We start from the raw sequence: 18,197 nt of genomic DNA on the forward strand, positions 1-18,197 counted from the left end.
GACTCCCTAAATTTTATCAGCATATCGATTGCGCAACCAGGGGTGGAAAAACCTTGGATCACTGTTACTCTAACTTCCGCGATGCATATAAGGCCCTGCCCCGCCCCCCTTTTGGAAAAGCTGACCACGACTCCATTTTGCTGATACCTGCTTACAGACAAAAACTAAAACAAGAAGCTCCCACGCTGAGGTCTGTCCAACGCTGGTCCGACCAAGCTGACTCAACACTCCAAGACTGCTTCCATCACGTGGACTGGGACAGGTTTCGTATTGCGTCAGATAACAACATTGACGAATACGCTGATTCGGTGTGCGAGTTCATTAGAACGTGCGTTGAAGATGTCGTTCTCATAGCAACGATTAAAACATTCCTTAACCAGAAACCGTGGATTGATGGCAGCATTCGCGTGAAACTGAAAGCGCAAACCACTGCTTTTAATCAGGGCAAGGTGTCTGGTAACATGACTGAATACAAACAGTGCAGCTATTCCCTCCGTAAGGCTATCAAACAAGCTAAGCGTCAGTACAGAGACAAAGTAGAATCTCAATTCAATGGCTCAGACACAAGAGGCATGTGGCAGGGTCTACAGTCAATCACGGACTACAGGAAGAAATCCAGCCCAGTCACGGACCAGGATGTCTTGCTCCCAGGCAGACTAAATAACTTTTTTGCCCGCTTTGAGGACAGTACAGTGCCACTGACACGGCCTGCAACGGAAACATGCGGTCTCTCCTTCACTGCAGCCGAGGTGAGTAAAACATTTAAACGTGTTAACCCTCGCAAGGCTGCAGGCCCAGACGGCCATATCACCTCCACCCTACCTGACACCCTAGACCCACTCCAATTTGCTTACCGCCCAAATAGGTCCACAGACGATGCAATCTCAACCACACTGCATACTGCCCTAACCCATCTGGACAAGAGGAATACCTATGTGAGAATGCTGTTCATCGACTACAGCTCGGCATTCAACACCATAGTACCCTCCAAGCTCGTCATCAAGCTCGAGACCCTGGGTCTCGACCCCGCCCTGTGCAACTGGGTACTGGACTTCCTGATGGGCCGCCCCCAGGTGGTGAGGGTAGGTAACAACATATCCTCCCCGCTGATCCTCAACACTGGGGCCCCACAAGGGTGCGTTCTGAGCCCTCTCCTGTACTCCCTGTTCACCCACGACTGCGTGGCCACGCACGCCTCCAACTCAATCATTAAGTTTGCGGACGACACAACAGTGGTAGGCTTGATTACCAACAACGACAAGACGGCCTACAGGGAGGAGGTGAGGGCCCTCGGAGTGTGGTGTCAGGAAAATAACCTCACACTCAACGTCAACAAAACTAAGGAGATGATTGTGGACTTCAGGAAACAGCAGAGGGAACACCCCCCTATTCACATCGATGGAACAGTAGTGGAGAGAGTAGCAAGTTTTAAGTTCCTCGGCATACACATCACAGACAAACTGAATTGGTCCACTCACACAGACAGCATCGTGAAGAAGGCGCAGCAGCGCCTCTTCAACCTCAGGAGGCTGAAGAAATTCGGCTTGTAACCAAAAGCACTCACAAACTTCTACAGATGCACAATCGAGAGCATCCTGGCGGGCTGTATCACCGCCTGTAACTGCTCCGCCCTCAACCGTAAGGCTCTCCAGAGGGTAGTGAGGTCTGCACAACGCATCACCGGGGGCAAACTACCTGCCCTCCAGGACACCTACACCACCCGATGTTACAGGAAGGCCATAAAGATCATCAAGGACATCAACCACCCGAGCCACTGCCTGTTCACCCCGCTATCATCCAGAAGGCAAGGCCAGTACAGGTGCACCAAAGCTGGGACCGAGAGACTGAAAAACAGCTTCTATCTCAAGGCCATCTGACTGTTAAACTGCCACCACTAACATTGTTTGTTTACATACTCATCTCATATGTATATACTGTATTCGATACCATCTACTGTATCTTGCCTATGCTGCTCTGTACCATCACTCATTCATATATCCTTATGTACATATTCTTTATCCCCTTACACTGTGTATAAGACAGTAGTTTAGGAATTGTTAGTTAGATTACTTGTTGGTTATTACTGCATTGTCGGAACTAGAAGCACAAGCATTTTGCTACACTCGCATTAACTTCTGCTAACCATGTGTATGTGACAAATAAAATTTGATTTGATTTGATCTCATTACATTGTCTAAAGCTACTGTCATTGTCATGTTGTCATTATCTGCTAATAAAGTTTGCTAGCCATATCATACTGGGCATATAATATGTAAAATACGCAGATGAACTAAAAACCACTAGCACTGCAAACAGTCAGAACAAAGAGAGCAGCAGTGCTTGGACTTCGCAGTCTCCCACTTCAAGTCCCCCTTCCGAGACTGCCTGTTGAGAACAAGTGACAGGCAGAACCTCCCAACCACACAGCACCCACCCCTTTATTCCACACACCAGAATTAAGTATTTCAGTCTAATTGCAATGTGAGTGTACAAAAAAATGACCTGTGAAAATAAATTAAATGACACAAATGTACCAAGAAACGATCAAAATGTATTAAAATCTGACATTGTTTTCCAGGATGGTTTTCACAGCTGTTTCATAAGGTTTCATTCCTGAAAGTTTCCTTTGATGGTATGTAATTTCTTCCACATTATTCATTGCTGTATCCTAGGACCTACAATAGATACATATATATTCAACCACAATGTTGTACCAATGAGCTATGGGAGATAGAAAAAAATTAAACATAATAGAGGAATACTGAAATGATATTATTTCAGTGTAGACAAGGGTAAGGCAGGATAAAATAAAAACATGACAGCCAGACAAGCCAGTGTATGACTCAAACGGATTTGCATACGAATGGAGTGGAAATTAGCTGACTTCGTGATCTGTAAGGTAAGTAACTTTAATGTGTCAAGCAGATTACACGTTTACACATGGATTTTGTGTTGTAATGTTAACAAGGTACCAAAAAGTAGTTAGAATTAATGTTTTCATTTTATTAGCTAAACAAAACTTGTTTAAACAGCGAAATTGTCACAGACATCATTGCCTTGTTTGCATAGCGATGATGAAAAGAACGTGATTTAGGCTGTAATGATCTCCAAAATTCTATTCATTAGGTCATCACACTGTTGATATAGCAACGGACGGACGGGCCATCAGGAAGTTCAGGATCCAGTTGCAGAGGGATGTGTTTATTCCCAGGGTCTTTAGCTTACTGATAAGCTTTAAGGGCACTATGGTGTTGAACGCTGAGCTGTAGTCAATGAATAACATTCTCACGTAGGTGTTCCTTTTGTCCAGGTGGGTAAGGGCAGTGTGGAGTGCGCCATCTGTGGATCTGATGGGGCGGTATGCAAATTGGAGTGGGTCTAGGGTTTATGGGATAATGGTGTTGATGTGAGCCAGCATTTCAAAGCACTTCATGGCAACAGACGTGAGTGCTACGGGTCAGTAGTCATTTAGGCAGGTTACCTTGGTGTTTTTGGGCACAGGGACTATGGTGGTCTGCTTGAAACATGTTGGTATTACAGACTTGGTCAGGGACAGGTTGAAAATATCAGTGAAGACACTTGCCAATTGGTCAGCGCATGCACAGAGTACACGTCCTGGTAATCCGTCTGGCCCTGCGGCCTTGTGAATGTTGACCTATTTAAAGATCTTACTCACATCGGCTACGGAGAGCGTGATCACGCAGTCATCTGAAACAGCTGATGCTCTCATGCATGCTTCAGTGTTGCTTGCTTCAAAGCGTGCATAGAAGTTATTTAGCTCGTCTGGTATGCTCGTGTCACTGGACAGCTTGCAACTGTGCTTCCGTAATATTTTGCAAGCCCTGCCACATTCGACGAGCATCGGAGCTGGTGTAGTAGGGTTGAATCTTAGTCTTGTATTGACGCTTTGCCTGTTTCACTACAGACCCTGGTTCAATTCCAGGCTGTATCACAAACGGCTGTGATTGTGAGTCCCATAGGGCGGTGCACAATTGGCCCAGCGTTGTCCTGGTTAGGGTTTGGCGTTGTCCTGGTTAGGGTTTGGCAGGGGTAGGCTGTCATTGTAAATAAGAATTTGTTCTTAACTTCTTGGAACTCTAGGGGCGCAATTTCATTTTTGGATGAAAAACGTTCCCGTTTTAAACAAGATATTTTGTCACAAAAAGATGCTCGACTATGCATATAATTGCTACTGTTCGAAAGAAAACACTCTGACGTGTACAGAAATACAAAGATCTTCTCTGTGCGTGCCCTTTAACGTGAGCTTCAGGCAAAACCAAGATGAGATGGCATCCAGGAAATGACAAGAATTTTTGAGGCTCTGTTTGTCATGATCTCCTTATATGGCTGTGAACGCAAGAGGAATGAATCAACCCTCTCTGTCGTTTCCCCAAGGTGTCTGCAGCATTGTGACGTATTTGTAGGCAGATCATTGGAAGATTGACCATAAGAGACCACATTTACCACGTGTCCGCCCGGTGTCCTGCGCCGAAATTGATGCGCAAAAGTCACCTGCCAGTATTTTTCCAAGGAATACAGAGAGGAAAGCAAGCTTCCACGAACTGCATGTCAATGAAGAGATATGTGAAAAAACACCTTGAGGACTGATTCCAAACAACGTTTGCCATGTTTCGGTCGATATTATGTAGTTAATCCGGAAAAAGTTTTACGTTGTAGGTGACTGCATTTTCGGTTCGTTTCAGTAGCCAGGCGCAATGTAGAAAACGGAACGATTTCTCCTACACACAGACGCTTTCAGGAAACACTGCGCATTTGGCATGTGACTGAGAGTCTCCTCAACATCAGAAGCTCTTCAAAGGTAAATGATTTTATTTATTTGGTTATCTGGCTTTTGTGAAAATGTTGCGTGCTACATGCTACACAAAATGCTATGCTAGCTTTGCATACTCTTACACAAATTAGTCCATTTCTATGGTTCAAAAGCATATTTTGAAAATCTGAGATGACAGTGTTGTTAAGAAAAGGCTAAGCTTGAGAGCAAACGCATTATTTTAATTTTATTTGCGATTTTCAGAAATCGTTAACGTTGCGTTATGCTAATGAGCCTGAGGCTTTAGTCACGATCCCGGATCCGGGATGGGGTTAACTGACTTGCCTAGTTAAATAAAGGTTAAATAAAAATAAGAGTCACGCTCCTTGAAATGAAAGCGGCTTCTGGTTGGGGTATGTATGTACGGTCACTGTGGGGACAATGTCATCAATGAAGCCAGTGACTGATGTTGTGTACTCCTCAATGCCATCGGAAGAATCCCGGAACATATTCTAGTCTGTGATAGGAAAACAGTCCTGTAGCTTAACATCTGCATCATCTGACAATTTCTGTATTGAGCGAGTTACTGGTACTTCCTGTTTTTGTAGACAGCAAGTATGCTATCCAAGTGGTTTGTGAGTGAGTGAGTGAGTGCCTTGCTTGTTGAGTAGTGAGCAGCAAAATGTACAAGGTCAAGCAGGACTAGCAGATTTAATTAGGAATGTTCCTGTTAATTCTAATTAATAAAAAATCCTTGAAATGGAAGTGTGATTTCCAATGTAACCTAATATGATGTGCTCTGGATTGTAAAGGGGGGACCTCTCTCTGTTTCCCTCTCTCTATCTCTCCCTTTCTCTCTTTCTCTCCCCCCTTCTCTCATGCTCTCCTCTTTCTTGCTCTCTCCCTCTCTCTTAGGGGACATGCATGATCTGTCGTGATGTGTGCACAATATTGAGATGCTGGAAATTCTAAACTAGAGACACAGCCTGTCAGTAAAGGGGACAGTCCAAGGTCCAGACAGAATATCCCTCTAATAAAAGCAGTGATGATACTGTGGGTTATGTCAGGGAGGTGGTTATGGATGAGAAATGCATTGTATGTAATTTATGGCATGGTTTATAGCTAATTGTTTTTAAACTCAGCAATAGGGCAACAATGATTTATTGTACATGCAGGAGAAGCACTTTTTTTAAAGTACAGGTGTGCATACATGCATAACGTATAGGGTTTAAACAATTTCCTATGATCACATTTTTTACAAGCTCAGCATGGTAACTGCATTTATTACCTGTAGAATGAATAGTAGCTTGAAGAGGTTTATGTGCCGTGTTGTTATGGAATATGTACGCGGTAAGGAACTACAGGGCAATGGCAACACCCTGTATAACAGTTGTTGGTGTTGGAGATGCTGCGCTTTCTGTAAACCCTGGCTGGGTTGATGAAGTGGGCTGGGAGTAAAATACGTCACCTTCATTCTTCATTGGACCTGCAAGACAATGAAACAGCAGACTTCACCTCGAGGGCATTCTCTGTCTCCCATTGTTTTGAAAACGCTGTGTTGAAGGTCATCAACTCACTCAACTCACTTGTGCTGTATCTTCCATCCTGACAGGGTTTTCTTCTTTTCGAACAAATGGGCACTGCGATCAGCCAAAAGAGAGAGAATGAGAGAGATGAATTACCTCAGAAAGAAAGAGAGAGAGAGAGAGAGAGAGAGAGAGAGAGAGAGAGAGAGAGAAGATGGAGAGAGATAGGGATAGAGAGAGAGAGAGGAATAGAGAGAGGTGGCTTGAGAAAGACAGATTGAGAGAGAAAGGGATAGAAAGCGAGAGAGAGAGAGCAAGTGTGTGTGTGTGTGTGTGTGGGGGGGGGGGGGGTGATGGCAGCTCTGATAGGTTGATAAAGCACGCATTGACACTTAATCTAAACCAGAGGGGCTGGCAGCAGCAGTTAGAAGTGATGAGGAGTCAAGGTAATACATTACAAATGGACATTCTTCCCGAGCTGCTATGCCAAAAGCAGGGTTTAACACAGGTGTGTAACAGAGGGAAAAATGTATGCAAAAATAGAGAAAAGTACATTGGAACAATACATCAATATCACATAGGGATGGTTCATCTTACATTGCAAGACACCAAACAACTAAATAATACAAATATGTATGTAGAAGTATGTATAATCTGCACGATTAAACCTAGCCTTGATTCCCAGGTTTCATCAACAATGAGACTTGGAAGGATGGCATCGCGAAACTAGCTTATTAAACCAAATTTCCTCACTCTCTTTAGTCTGCTATATGTATTAAGCCAGTCATAAATGTCCTTGTGACGGTGACAGAGAGAGCTAGGTCACCACTACAGAAGTCTACAGTGCCGGGGTCCAACCACACAACCTTGGCCACATTGATCCGCATTCCTATTCACTTAGCAACAAGCCAACAACGCTGCACATCAATGTTCTAACTGACCAACTCATTGAATAAACATGGATATTGATTGATATGATCTGTTGCACATAAGGGGTATCTGAGCTCCAATTGTCATGTTTATGGGGATTAACATGTCTTTGAGAAAGTGTCAGCACAGTATGTGTAAAGCGTACTCACTGTGACTGTAGAATTAGAGAATAGACCATAGAAATTTGAATAATTCTGTGACTGTGAGCCTGTGACTGCATTTCTGAGGAGATAGAGTATTTAATGTGGAAAATGAATACTTGAGAATGAAAGTATGACCTGACTTAGGGCTTCCATCAACACAGACCATGTTACTATACCCTAACCAAAGAGGAGATGAATCAAAGAGCATGACATTCTATACCGTATTTTCCAACTTCCTCATTAGTGAACTATTAAAAGTGCTATAGCAGTAGGACTGAGAAAACATCAGCTTGAGTGTTGAAGTGATATCAAAGTTCAGAAACACTTGCACGCATACAGGCTCTCACCCACTCTCACACACACACACACACACACACACACACACACACACGATTGCGCGCACCAACTCCCCTCAGAATATCCACAGTCTCTTTGAAAAGAGAATATGGCGGTTTCATAATTCTGATTTGTGCTTCATGGCAGATCTACTGCATGTGATCTTCAGGGATCTATTACTTGGACGCTTCCAACAGTCAGGAAGAGGCCTAGCAGAGGATATTCCCATTGGAAGAGCTGCTTCTAACGCTGATAGATTCAAGCTGCCTCTCAAATGGCACTCCTGGTTAAATGTACTGCACTCTATAGGGAATAGGGTGCCATTTGGGATGGAGCCTCAGCAGAGTAGGTTTCCGAAGAGAGGGCAGCCTAACCCACAGATATTGATAGACTTTAATATCACATAGTATTGCATGATCTCTGGCCTCTCCTCTGCATTTCCATTACGCCTATCAACGTGTAGGTGCTTATAATATGGTAGGTATTGAAACAAAATGGGCAGAGACACTTTACACGTGTAATAATCACTGAATTAGTTGCTGATTGTTATGAATTATGAATCCAACTCCCTCTGCCTCCTATCTGATGGCATCTTCAGAGAATCATTGATTAGTTTCATATAAACAAACCGGGACCTGTTACGGTATTGACAATATAATGACAAACTTGAGTCTCTGCCATGGCCTCAATGGTCGTTGTTTACGTGCCATGACCAGCATTCACATCAATAAGGAAACAAATGGAGTTCTTTGTAAGCGTAGTGGAATAGAGTCAGAGCTGTCCTCAGTAGAGATGAATGATGAAAGAGCTGGGTACCTGGTTTCTCACCCCTCTCCTTCATATAACGCTAATGATGTGGTCATACACATCAGATTTGGACGAAGCTTGTGATCCACTGCCAGTTACCTTATTAAACACTAGGCTACAGAGCCTTGCAAAATTATTCATCCCCCTTGGCGTTTTTCCTATTTTTTTGCATTACAACCTGTAATTTAAATTGATTTTTAGTTGGATAACATGTAATGGACATACAAAAATAGTCCATATTGGTGAAGTGAAATAACATGTTTCAAAAAATTAAAAACATAAAAAAAGGAAAAGTGGTGTGTGCATATATATTCCCCCCGTTTGCTATGAAGCCCCTAAATAGCAACCAAATAGCTTCAGAAGTCACATTATTAGTTAAATAAAGTCCACCTGTGTGCAATCTAAGCGTCACATGATCTGTCACATGATCTCAGTATATACACACCTGTTCTGAAAGGACCCAGAGTCTGCAACACCACGAAGCAAGGGGCACCACCAAGCAAGCGGCACCATGAAGACCAGGGAGCTCTCCAAACAGGTCAGGGACAAAGCTTTTGAGCAGTGACAAAGTGAACAATTATAAAAATAGATACAAAATAAATACATCTGTCAAATCTAGCTAACATGTAGTTCTCGACATGTATGTAGTTCTCGACATGTACTGTAGGAAGCATTTTATTTTTGGCAGTGAAACGAGGCTACTATGCGCAACTATGCGTAACTATAGTAACTGTAGTTATAAATGCTCAAGTTTTCTGCTTTTTGGTCTTATTTCAGAATAAAAAAAAGTGCATCTTCAAAGTGTTGTGTAAATCAAATGATACAAACCCCCCAAAAAATCTATTTTAATTCCAGGTTGTAAGCCAATGAAATAGGAAAAATGCCAAGGGGTTGAATACTTTCGCAAGCCCCTGTACTTTACTCTAGATCAGGTATTCCCAAACTGGTGTATGCATACCAATGCCGTCGGGGGTACGCCAAATAAAAATGTGATTCACATTTAATAAAATATGTTTTACATTATTATTATTTTTATATTTTCCAACTGGGCTATACATTTGGGTGAGTTTTTCCTCTCTCGCTTGAGTAGCCTCGTTTCACTACCAAAAATAAAATGCTTCCTACAGTACATACTGTACATGTCGAACTACATACATGTCGAGAACTACATGTTAGCTAGATTTGACAGATGTATTTATTTTGTATCTATTTTTAGAATTGTTCACTTTGTCACTGCTCAAAAGCTTTGCTTTGTTTTACAGTAATAATATCACTGTTGTTAGACGGTCCTAAATACAGTTAATTAGGAGTTATTGATAGATATGTCAAGCACCACTGGCTATACGTCAGCACCGGAGGCGTGTGTGTTCATCGATTTCTACATGCTGTCAGGGATCTGAAGCCTGGCCAGCTCAGTAAATGACGAATGGATGACAAAGTCATAGTTAGTCACAGTTATAATTGATTATGTGCTGCTGTTAGTTTTAGTTCAGCATGCAGTGGTCTAATAAACTTTATATTGATTAATCTAGAAAAGTGGGCAGCCCACAGGGTCTCTCAGACAAAGGTGGTGCATTTTGAGAATATACTATAACATGAGAACACTGATTCAGGATTCCACAGAGTGACGAGCTGTGTCAAACAGATTGTTCTAGGTGGAGAGGAAGATCAGAAATGTGTCTGCCTGCTGTTTTAGTAAAGTCCTGCATTTGTGTGAAATTTAAGTACTTGGACTGCAGACCACACTGTAAAAAAAATCTAGTTGTTTCAATGAAATATGATTAAGTAATTTGGTTCCACAGCATTTTTTTGTTTACGCAACTTTTCAGTCAAAGTGTTACCCGAACGTAACATTTTTAGTTGGCGCAAACTTAGCTCCAACATGAAAACTATAGGTAAAAGCTTAGCTCCAACATGAGAAAACTATAGGTAAAAGCTTAGCTCCAACATGAGAAAACTATAGGTAAAAGCTTAGCTCCAACATGAGAAAACTATAGGTAAAAGCTTAGCTCCAACATGAGAAAACTATAGGTAAAAGCTTAGCTCCAACATGAGAAAACTATAGGTAAAAGCTTAGCTCCAACATGAGAAAACTATAGGTAAAAGCTTAGCTCCAACATGAGAAAACTATAGGTAAAAGCTTAGCTCCAACATGAGAAAACTATAGGTAAAAGCTTAGCTCCAACATGAGAAAACTATAGGTAAAAGCTTAGCTCCAACATGAGAAAACTATAGGTAAAAGCTTAGCTCCAACATGAGAAAACTATAGGTAAAAGCTTAGCTCCAACATGAGAAAACTATAGGTAAATTGTCTCATATGTTAATTCAACTAGAAATTATTATTTGGGCATCTTACCAGAAAAAAGGCTGTGGAATTTGTTACACACAACAGTGGTAATAACAATGTTTCCAACTTAAATATTTTAACCACATGATTACCTAAAACACCTTCATTTAGAGTAATTTATATTCAATATATGTCCTCAGCTGGGATTTGTATTCACATCCTCTTGTTTCACAGCACATAAAGCGTCCTGCTATGCCACCATGTCTGTGTCAATAACTGATTTCACCTGTATTGCTACACTTTGCACTTCAAAGTAAATATCAGTTCTGTTAAAGGTACACCCAAGAAAAACTATTTTGTTCATCATGGTGATTAAGGAGAGCTACAGTGCTTTCAAAAAGTATCCCCCCCCCATCTTGGCTATTTCCAAGTTTTGATGTGTTACAACATTTAGATTTTCTGTCAGTGATCTGCACACAACACCCCATTTATGGGTAGCAGTTAGCCTAGTGCTTAAGAACATTGGGCCACTAACCAAAAGAGTGCTGGTTCAAATCCCTGAGCTGCTAATTTGGGAAAAACCTGCTATTATCCTTGAGCAAGGTTGTTAACCTTCAACAACAACTGCTCCCTGGATGCTGATGAAGTTGATTAAGGTAGCCTCCTTTAATGTCTTTAGTCAATAAGTATTCAACCCTGTTGTTATGGTAAGCTTAAATAACTTCAGGAGTAAAGATTTGCTCAACAAGTCAGATAATACGTTGCATGGACTCACTCTGTGTGCAATAATGGTGTTTAACATGATTTTTAAATGACTACCCCATCTCTGTACACCACACATACAATTATCTGTCAGGTTCCTCAGTCAAGCAGTGAATTTCAAGTATAGATTCAACAACAACGAACAGGAAGGTTTTCCAACGCCTCGCAAATAAGGGCACCTGTTGGTAGATGGTTAAAACATTTTTAAAGCATACATTGAATATCCCTTAGAGCATGGTGAAGTTATTCATTAATTACACTTTGGATGGGGTATACACCCAGTCACTACAAAGATACAGGCGTCCTTCCTAACTCAGTAGACAGAGAGGAAGGAAACCGCTCAGGGATTTCAGCATGAGGCCATTGGTGATTTTAAACCAGTTACATAGTTAAATGGCTGTGATAGGAGAAAACTGAGGATAGATCAACAACATTGTAGTTCCTTCACAATACTAACCTAAATTACAAGAAGGAAACCTGTACAAAACAACAAACATACTCCAAAACATGAATCCTGATTGCAACAAGGCACTAAAGTAAAACTGCAAAGCATTTGGCAAAGAAATCCTCAATACAAAGCATTATGTTTGGAGAAAATCCAAGACAACACATCACTGAGTACCACTCTTCATATTTTCAAGCATGATGTTGGCTGCATCATGTTATGGGTATGCTTGTCATCAGAAAGGACTAGGGAGTTTTTTAGGATAAAAATACATGAAATAGAGCTAAGCACAGGCAATGTCCTAGAGGAAAACCTGGTTCATTCTGCTTTCCAACAGACATTATATTTTTTCTTCCACTTTGACATTAGAGTATTTTATGTAGATCGTTGACCAAAAAATGACAATTAAATCCATTTTAATCCCACTTTCTAGCACAACAAAATGTGGAAAAAGGGATTTGAATACTTTCTGAAGGCACTATAAGTTTTGGCCGACCTTTTTTTCCCTTCAGGTAACACTTAGACTGAAAAATTTGAGTAAACCAAAAAAAGTCTATGGAACCATTTACTTAATAATACTTAGTTGAAACTATTAGATTTGTGAGATTTTTTTTTTACAGTGTGCAGGCTGTTGAGGTATTGGAGATGGAAATCAAACTACTTGTTTTCAAATGGAAGTAAGACTGGGAAATCAGTCCTCGAGTTCAGTGGTTAGTTAAGGCTCTGTGTGCCAAAGGTCAAATAGGGTGTGCTTATATTTGTCCTGCTTCACTGCATGTGCAAGTGGGTAACCTGTACGAGTGTGAGGTGTGAAATGGAAATGTGTATTTTTGCATATCCCAATTTCCCCTGAGACACCCTCGGAAAGTGGGGTCATTGCCAGGGATCAGCCATTATTGACCGCGACCCTCGGGCTAAGTGCCTTGCTTAAGGATAGATCGACCGTTTTTTATTTTTATTTTTTTTTTACAACTTGTAATTTCAGAGATTCAAAATCGAAACCTTTTGTTTACTGGTCCAACGTTCTAACTGCTGCCAATCGAGGGAGTATTTTTTAAACTTTGTTGTTGAGGTACTTAATGTTAAACCACCAAACTGTTACAATGTTCAATATTTAACAGTTGTGCATGCATTGCGTGTGTGTGTGTGTGTGTGATTGTATGTAGTACTGCTGTGATCCTCATGCACATGCCTGGTCTGTGCTTCAGTGCTAATTTTGTTGACAGTCTATCACACACACACAGCTCTGACAAACAGCTTAAGGCCTTGTGTGTCTTTCCCTGCTTCAACCTAACCCTGCTTGTGAGCGATGAGGTTTAGCCACCCCACTGGGAAAACCACAAAACACTCTCAGATATTTGACTTGACAGCACAAAAAAACAATTCTCCAAAATAAATGGCTTCAAATGGCACATCGATAGTTGTTTGCTGGCCACATATCTTGCATTTTGTATCTGCTCGCACCCAATCATGCTTTTACATTTTTTTAATGCTTTTGTTCTTTATAGTGATGTAAGTACTCATAATTCCAATTAGATTTTTATAGAGGCTGTCTGATTCTAGTTCAAATACGGCATAACTGTGAACTAAATCAAACACTCTAACCATCTGTTGTGGTTGCGGCATGACCGGAGGGCTGCAGACAAATGAATGCATCAAGTCAAAAGCTTTTCGCTGGCTTGAACATCAAGTGAAACAGACCCTTTTGACTGCGCTGTGAAACCACTTGAACAGTTTGTCCCTGACTTTTATTCTTATAGTCATGTACATGTAAACAGAAAGACAATTGTTTTCAGTTGCAATCCACTTTGGAAAATGTATGATAATCCCTCAAATACATTATAGTCTTGTTATTGCTTCAGGGTCAACCAAAGGCAGAGAAACATAAGAGCATCGGATACCCAATTTATTTTGATAGCTCCAGTATGAATGCCCCAGTATGCCACAGAAGTATGGAAATGACTGTCAGTGGAACAGTATAGTCAGTGGAATTGCAGACAACATAAATGAAGGATCATTATAGAAATATAATCAGATATAAATCATTGAATTTAGTTTTTAGAAATTACTCCACCCTCTCCTGACACGAGGGACAATTTGAAAGAGATCTCTGCATATTGCTTCTGCTTTCTCTATTTGTGATCAAAGAGAGAGCATGCATGAAAAGATTGTATGTTTTCAATATGGCAACATGTGAGGATGCCAACAATGAAGATTCCTGCAAATGTTTCTTAGTCATGGAGGTGTACTGTATGAGATGACCACAAACACTCTACCTCAGCTCTCGGTCTGTCACCACCACGAGTGAGGGATGCCTGAGCTGTCCCTATCCAGGTGTGCTGTCAATGACCAGTATGATAAGATCTCGATGGGGGTAGAGAGAGAAAGAGAGAGAGGGAGAGAGAGAAAAAGAGAACAAGCGAGAGATGCACGACCTTAACCATACCCTTGGTCTGTTATCCCTCTGGGTGGGCAGGAAGGACCCCAGAGCCAGGAGGAGGGGCCCTCAGGGGATATGGACACTCTTACAGGTCATCTGTTGTCACTGAGAACCAGTCATGAACCATTCACATATCACAGATCAAACGAAATCTGGCCCAGGCTGATAGGGGAGGCCTGGGGGAAGCCCTGGACCTCACAGGGTGATGAGTGAATGTGTCCCAGACACAAAGAAATTGAGCTGCATATTGGGAGGATATTGGGGGGAGGGGAATGTCTACAAGCTACATTATGAAGAGTTTGTCTTTGAGTATCAATCAATCACATTTATTTATAAAGCCCTTTTCCCGCAGATGTCACAAAGTGCTATACAGAAACCCAGCCTAAACCCCCAAACAGCAAGCAATGCAGATGTAGAAGCACGTCGAGGAGAGTTTGTCTTTGAAAGAGGCTGGTGAAGCCGACAGAGCTTCATTAGAAGACATATGCTGACTCAAAGGCCAACGCTAAATAAATCACTGCATACTGTAGTGAAGTTGTTTTTACACCGCTCTCATTGTAAGATGTCTTGAACAGGAAGATCTGCTGTGTAATGCTGCTCCCTGCTGGAGACATATCCATATCACGTTGAATATCAAAATAAACGACTACAGTGCAAAGCGCACAATGTGCATTTTCTAATAACCACCAATTTAAAAAATAAAATAATATCATCGATACTACTGTTGTTTACACAAACTCAATAAGAACCAATATAAATGCTCCTATCACTAATTAGCACAGCATCAAAGTGATGTTGTAGTGAATGTGGAATGACTGTTCAGGTTCATCACTCTCCTGATTTACTGTGGTGTCAGACAGCTGGTGTATAATCAGCCTAATTACAGACACTTTTTCTGAGCTGGAACTCGATTCCCCGTGGTGCTGTCTTGTCACCATCAGGCCTGTGATTCTGTGAATTATAGCACAATGGATACACCATAGATAGAACTGGTTTCATCTCTATGGGATGCACATTCTGTGAACAACATACAATGGACACACATTCAGAAGAGACCTCTCTCTCTCTCACACACTTTCTCCCTCTCTCTCTCTCTCACACTTTCTCCCTCTCTCTCTCTCTCACACTTTCTCCCTCTCTCTCTCTCACACTTTCTCCCTCTCTCTCTCTCTCTCTCTCTCTCTCTCTCTCTCTCTCTCTCTCTCTCTCTCTTTCTCTCACTTTCTCACTTTCTCTCTCTCTCACACTTTCTCTCTCTCTCTCTCACACTTTCTCTCTCTCTCTCTCTCTCTCTCTCTCTCACACTTTCTCTCTCTCTCTCTCTCTCTCTCACACACTTTCTCTCTCTCTCTCACACTTTCTCCCTCCCTCTCTCTCTCACACTTTCTCCCTCTCTCTCTCACACTTTCTCTCTCTCTCTCTCACACTTTCTCTCTCTCTCTCTCACACTTTCTCTCTCTCTCACACTTTCTCTCTCTCTCACACACTTTCTCCCTCTCTCTCTCACACTTTCTCTCTCTCTCTCTCTCTCTCTCTCTCTCTCACACTTTCTCCCTCTCTCTAGCTCCAGTTGCTATTGGACTTGTAATTTATAATATATACGTCTAACATTGGTGGGAATGCATTGCACTGCAAATCTATAGGGAAAAGTAGTTGAAAGACAATCCAACAACGTTCACAGGAGTTTGACTGCATGGACTAAAGAACATATCTGTTGCAGTTCAATATCCACGTGGTCAGGAAAATGTAGGGTTTTACTGAATAGTGGGTAGGACAGGCCTATTAAATGATCAGTTAATAGATTCTAACTTCATCTAGTGTAGACATGCCTATCACGCATATAGAGCCCGACTCGGGCCCCCTGTTCTGCAATATATGGCTTAGACAACAGATGACAGTATTCATCCATAGGAGACCAGACCTGGGAGAGAGGCGAAACCGAGACGGTTCTCTCCTAGGAATAGGTTGCAGAAATACAGAGACAATTAAGGGATAAATGTAAAAACCCTTTAACAGATTTGTATTACAAACGTCTGTAAGAAATGAAAAGCTGTGTAACAAACAAACACCCCCCACCATCCCCATCATCTGAATCTCAGCTAGCTTTTCATAAGGGTATATATTCCAATGGAAATATTGTATTACCATTTCCTCAATTGCCAATTTCACATGGTTGGAATATTTCCATGAAAAGCAATTGATGTGTTTGTAGGATTTCACCTCTTTCTTCTTTTCAGTCAGTCATGTGCTTCTCCTGTGGAATGCAGCTCAACATCAAAAGACTAATCAGCTTGCCAGCATCAATACAAAAATCTCACCCGAAAGCTCTACATTTTTAGACTTCAGTATTTAGACTTCAGGGACACTCATCTGCAACCATGCATACTAGTTAACCACTTTGCTGAGGGATTTACAGTGTGAGAAATTTATATTTGACAGACAAAAACAGCACAAGTGTGAATATTCATCATTACTCATATCACAGTGTGATCAAAGAGTCTGTTCTGAGAGTCAACCACGTATAATTAGAATGGGAAGTCATTCCAGAAGTGATAGAATTTAGAAGTCATTCTAATTCTATGGTCAATCCTCTGACCAGTGTGTGAACCAGACTTGACCGACTGTACCATCACAGTTTCCTTTTTCGACAGTATCTAAAAGATAACTGGTCAATGCATGTAGACCAGTTCAGTTCATCCAACCACAGACAATGATAACATCATCTGGTTCTACAGCATATGTAGGGCATTCCTATTCTGTGCCTCCTATTGATGTATGAAACAGCTATGTCCTATTCTGGTAGAGAGGGTCAAGTCAAGAGCATCAAGAACATATGGCCGGGAACTTTGCATTCAAGGCAGGGACAGTGGTCTAAGACACTGCACTTCTGTGCAAGTGCCATCACTACAATCCCTGGTTCAAATCCAGGCTGTATCACATCTGGCTGTGATTTTGAGTCCCATAGTGTGGTGCACAATTGGCCCAGCGTCAGCTGGGGTAGGATGTCATTGTAAATAAGAATTTGTTCTTAACTGACTTGCCGAGTTAAATACACAAATTGTAGGCCTACTAATAGAGCTATGATGGAGCCTCTTGTTTGCAGTGTTCCACTGTAGGCCTATGCCAGAGTAAATTTACACACAACACAATTGTAAAGGGGCAATCTGTAATATACCAGCCTGTGAATTTGTCATTTTAAGTAGTGAAATAGAATTATAGATTTTTTGAAGAATATTGTCTTACCTTATTTATATGATCCACTAGTGTGCTCTTCCTTATGTTCCTGACATAAGGTATCTAAACATGTTAAATAAAGATTGGCAGGGATTAAGGCTGCACATTGGCTTGTAGGATTGCACTATAGAGGGTTGAAATCGACATAATTTTAGTCTTGATTGCACTACATTTAGGCAGCACACAGGTCACCTAAAATATTTGGATAAACCATAATCAAATGAGACTGCTTCATTCTTAGTCACATGACAGTTGACTTCTTGTTTCTAGCGAGAACATTTCGAGTCATGCATATCCACAAAGGTAGGATTTGAACGACTTGGCATCAATATAGTTTACACCAGGGATCATCAACTAGATTCAGACGATTTTTTTTTTCTTGAGTGGATGGTCAGGTTGCCGGTGTTGTGTCGAAAATCTCTCCCCAGTCAGAATTCCCTCCCCATTTGCGTTCTTCATTGCTGCGACTTGCTTGATAATTTGTATACTGTAGATTGATAGCAAGAAGCCCAAACC

Source organism: Oncorhynchus masou, chromosome 7 (assembly GCF_036934945.1).
Source record: "Oncorhynchus masou masou isolate Uvic2021 chromosome 7, UVic_Omas_1.1, whole genome shotgun sequence".
In the NCBI taxonomy this organism is placed as follows: Eukaryota; Metazoa; Chordata; class Actinopteri; order Salmoniformes; family Salmonidae; genus Oncorhynchus; species Oncorhynchus masou.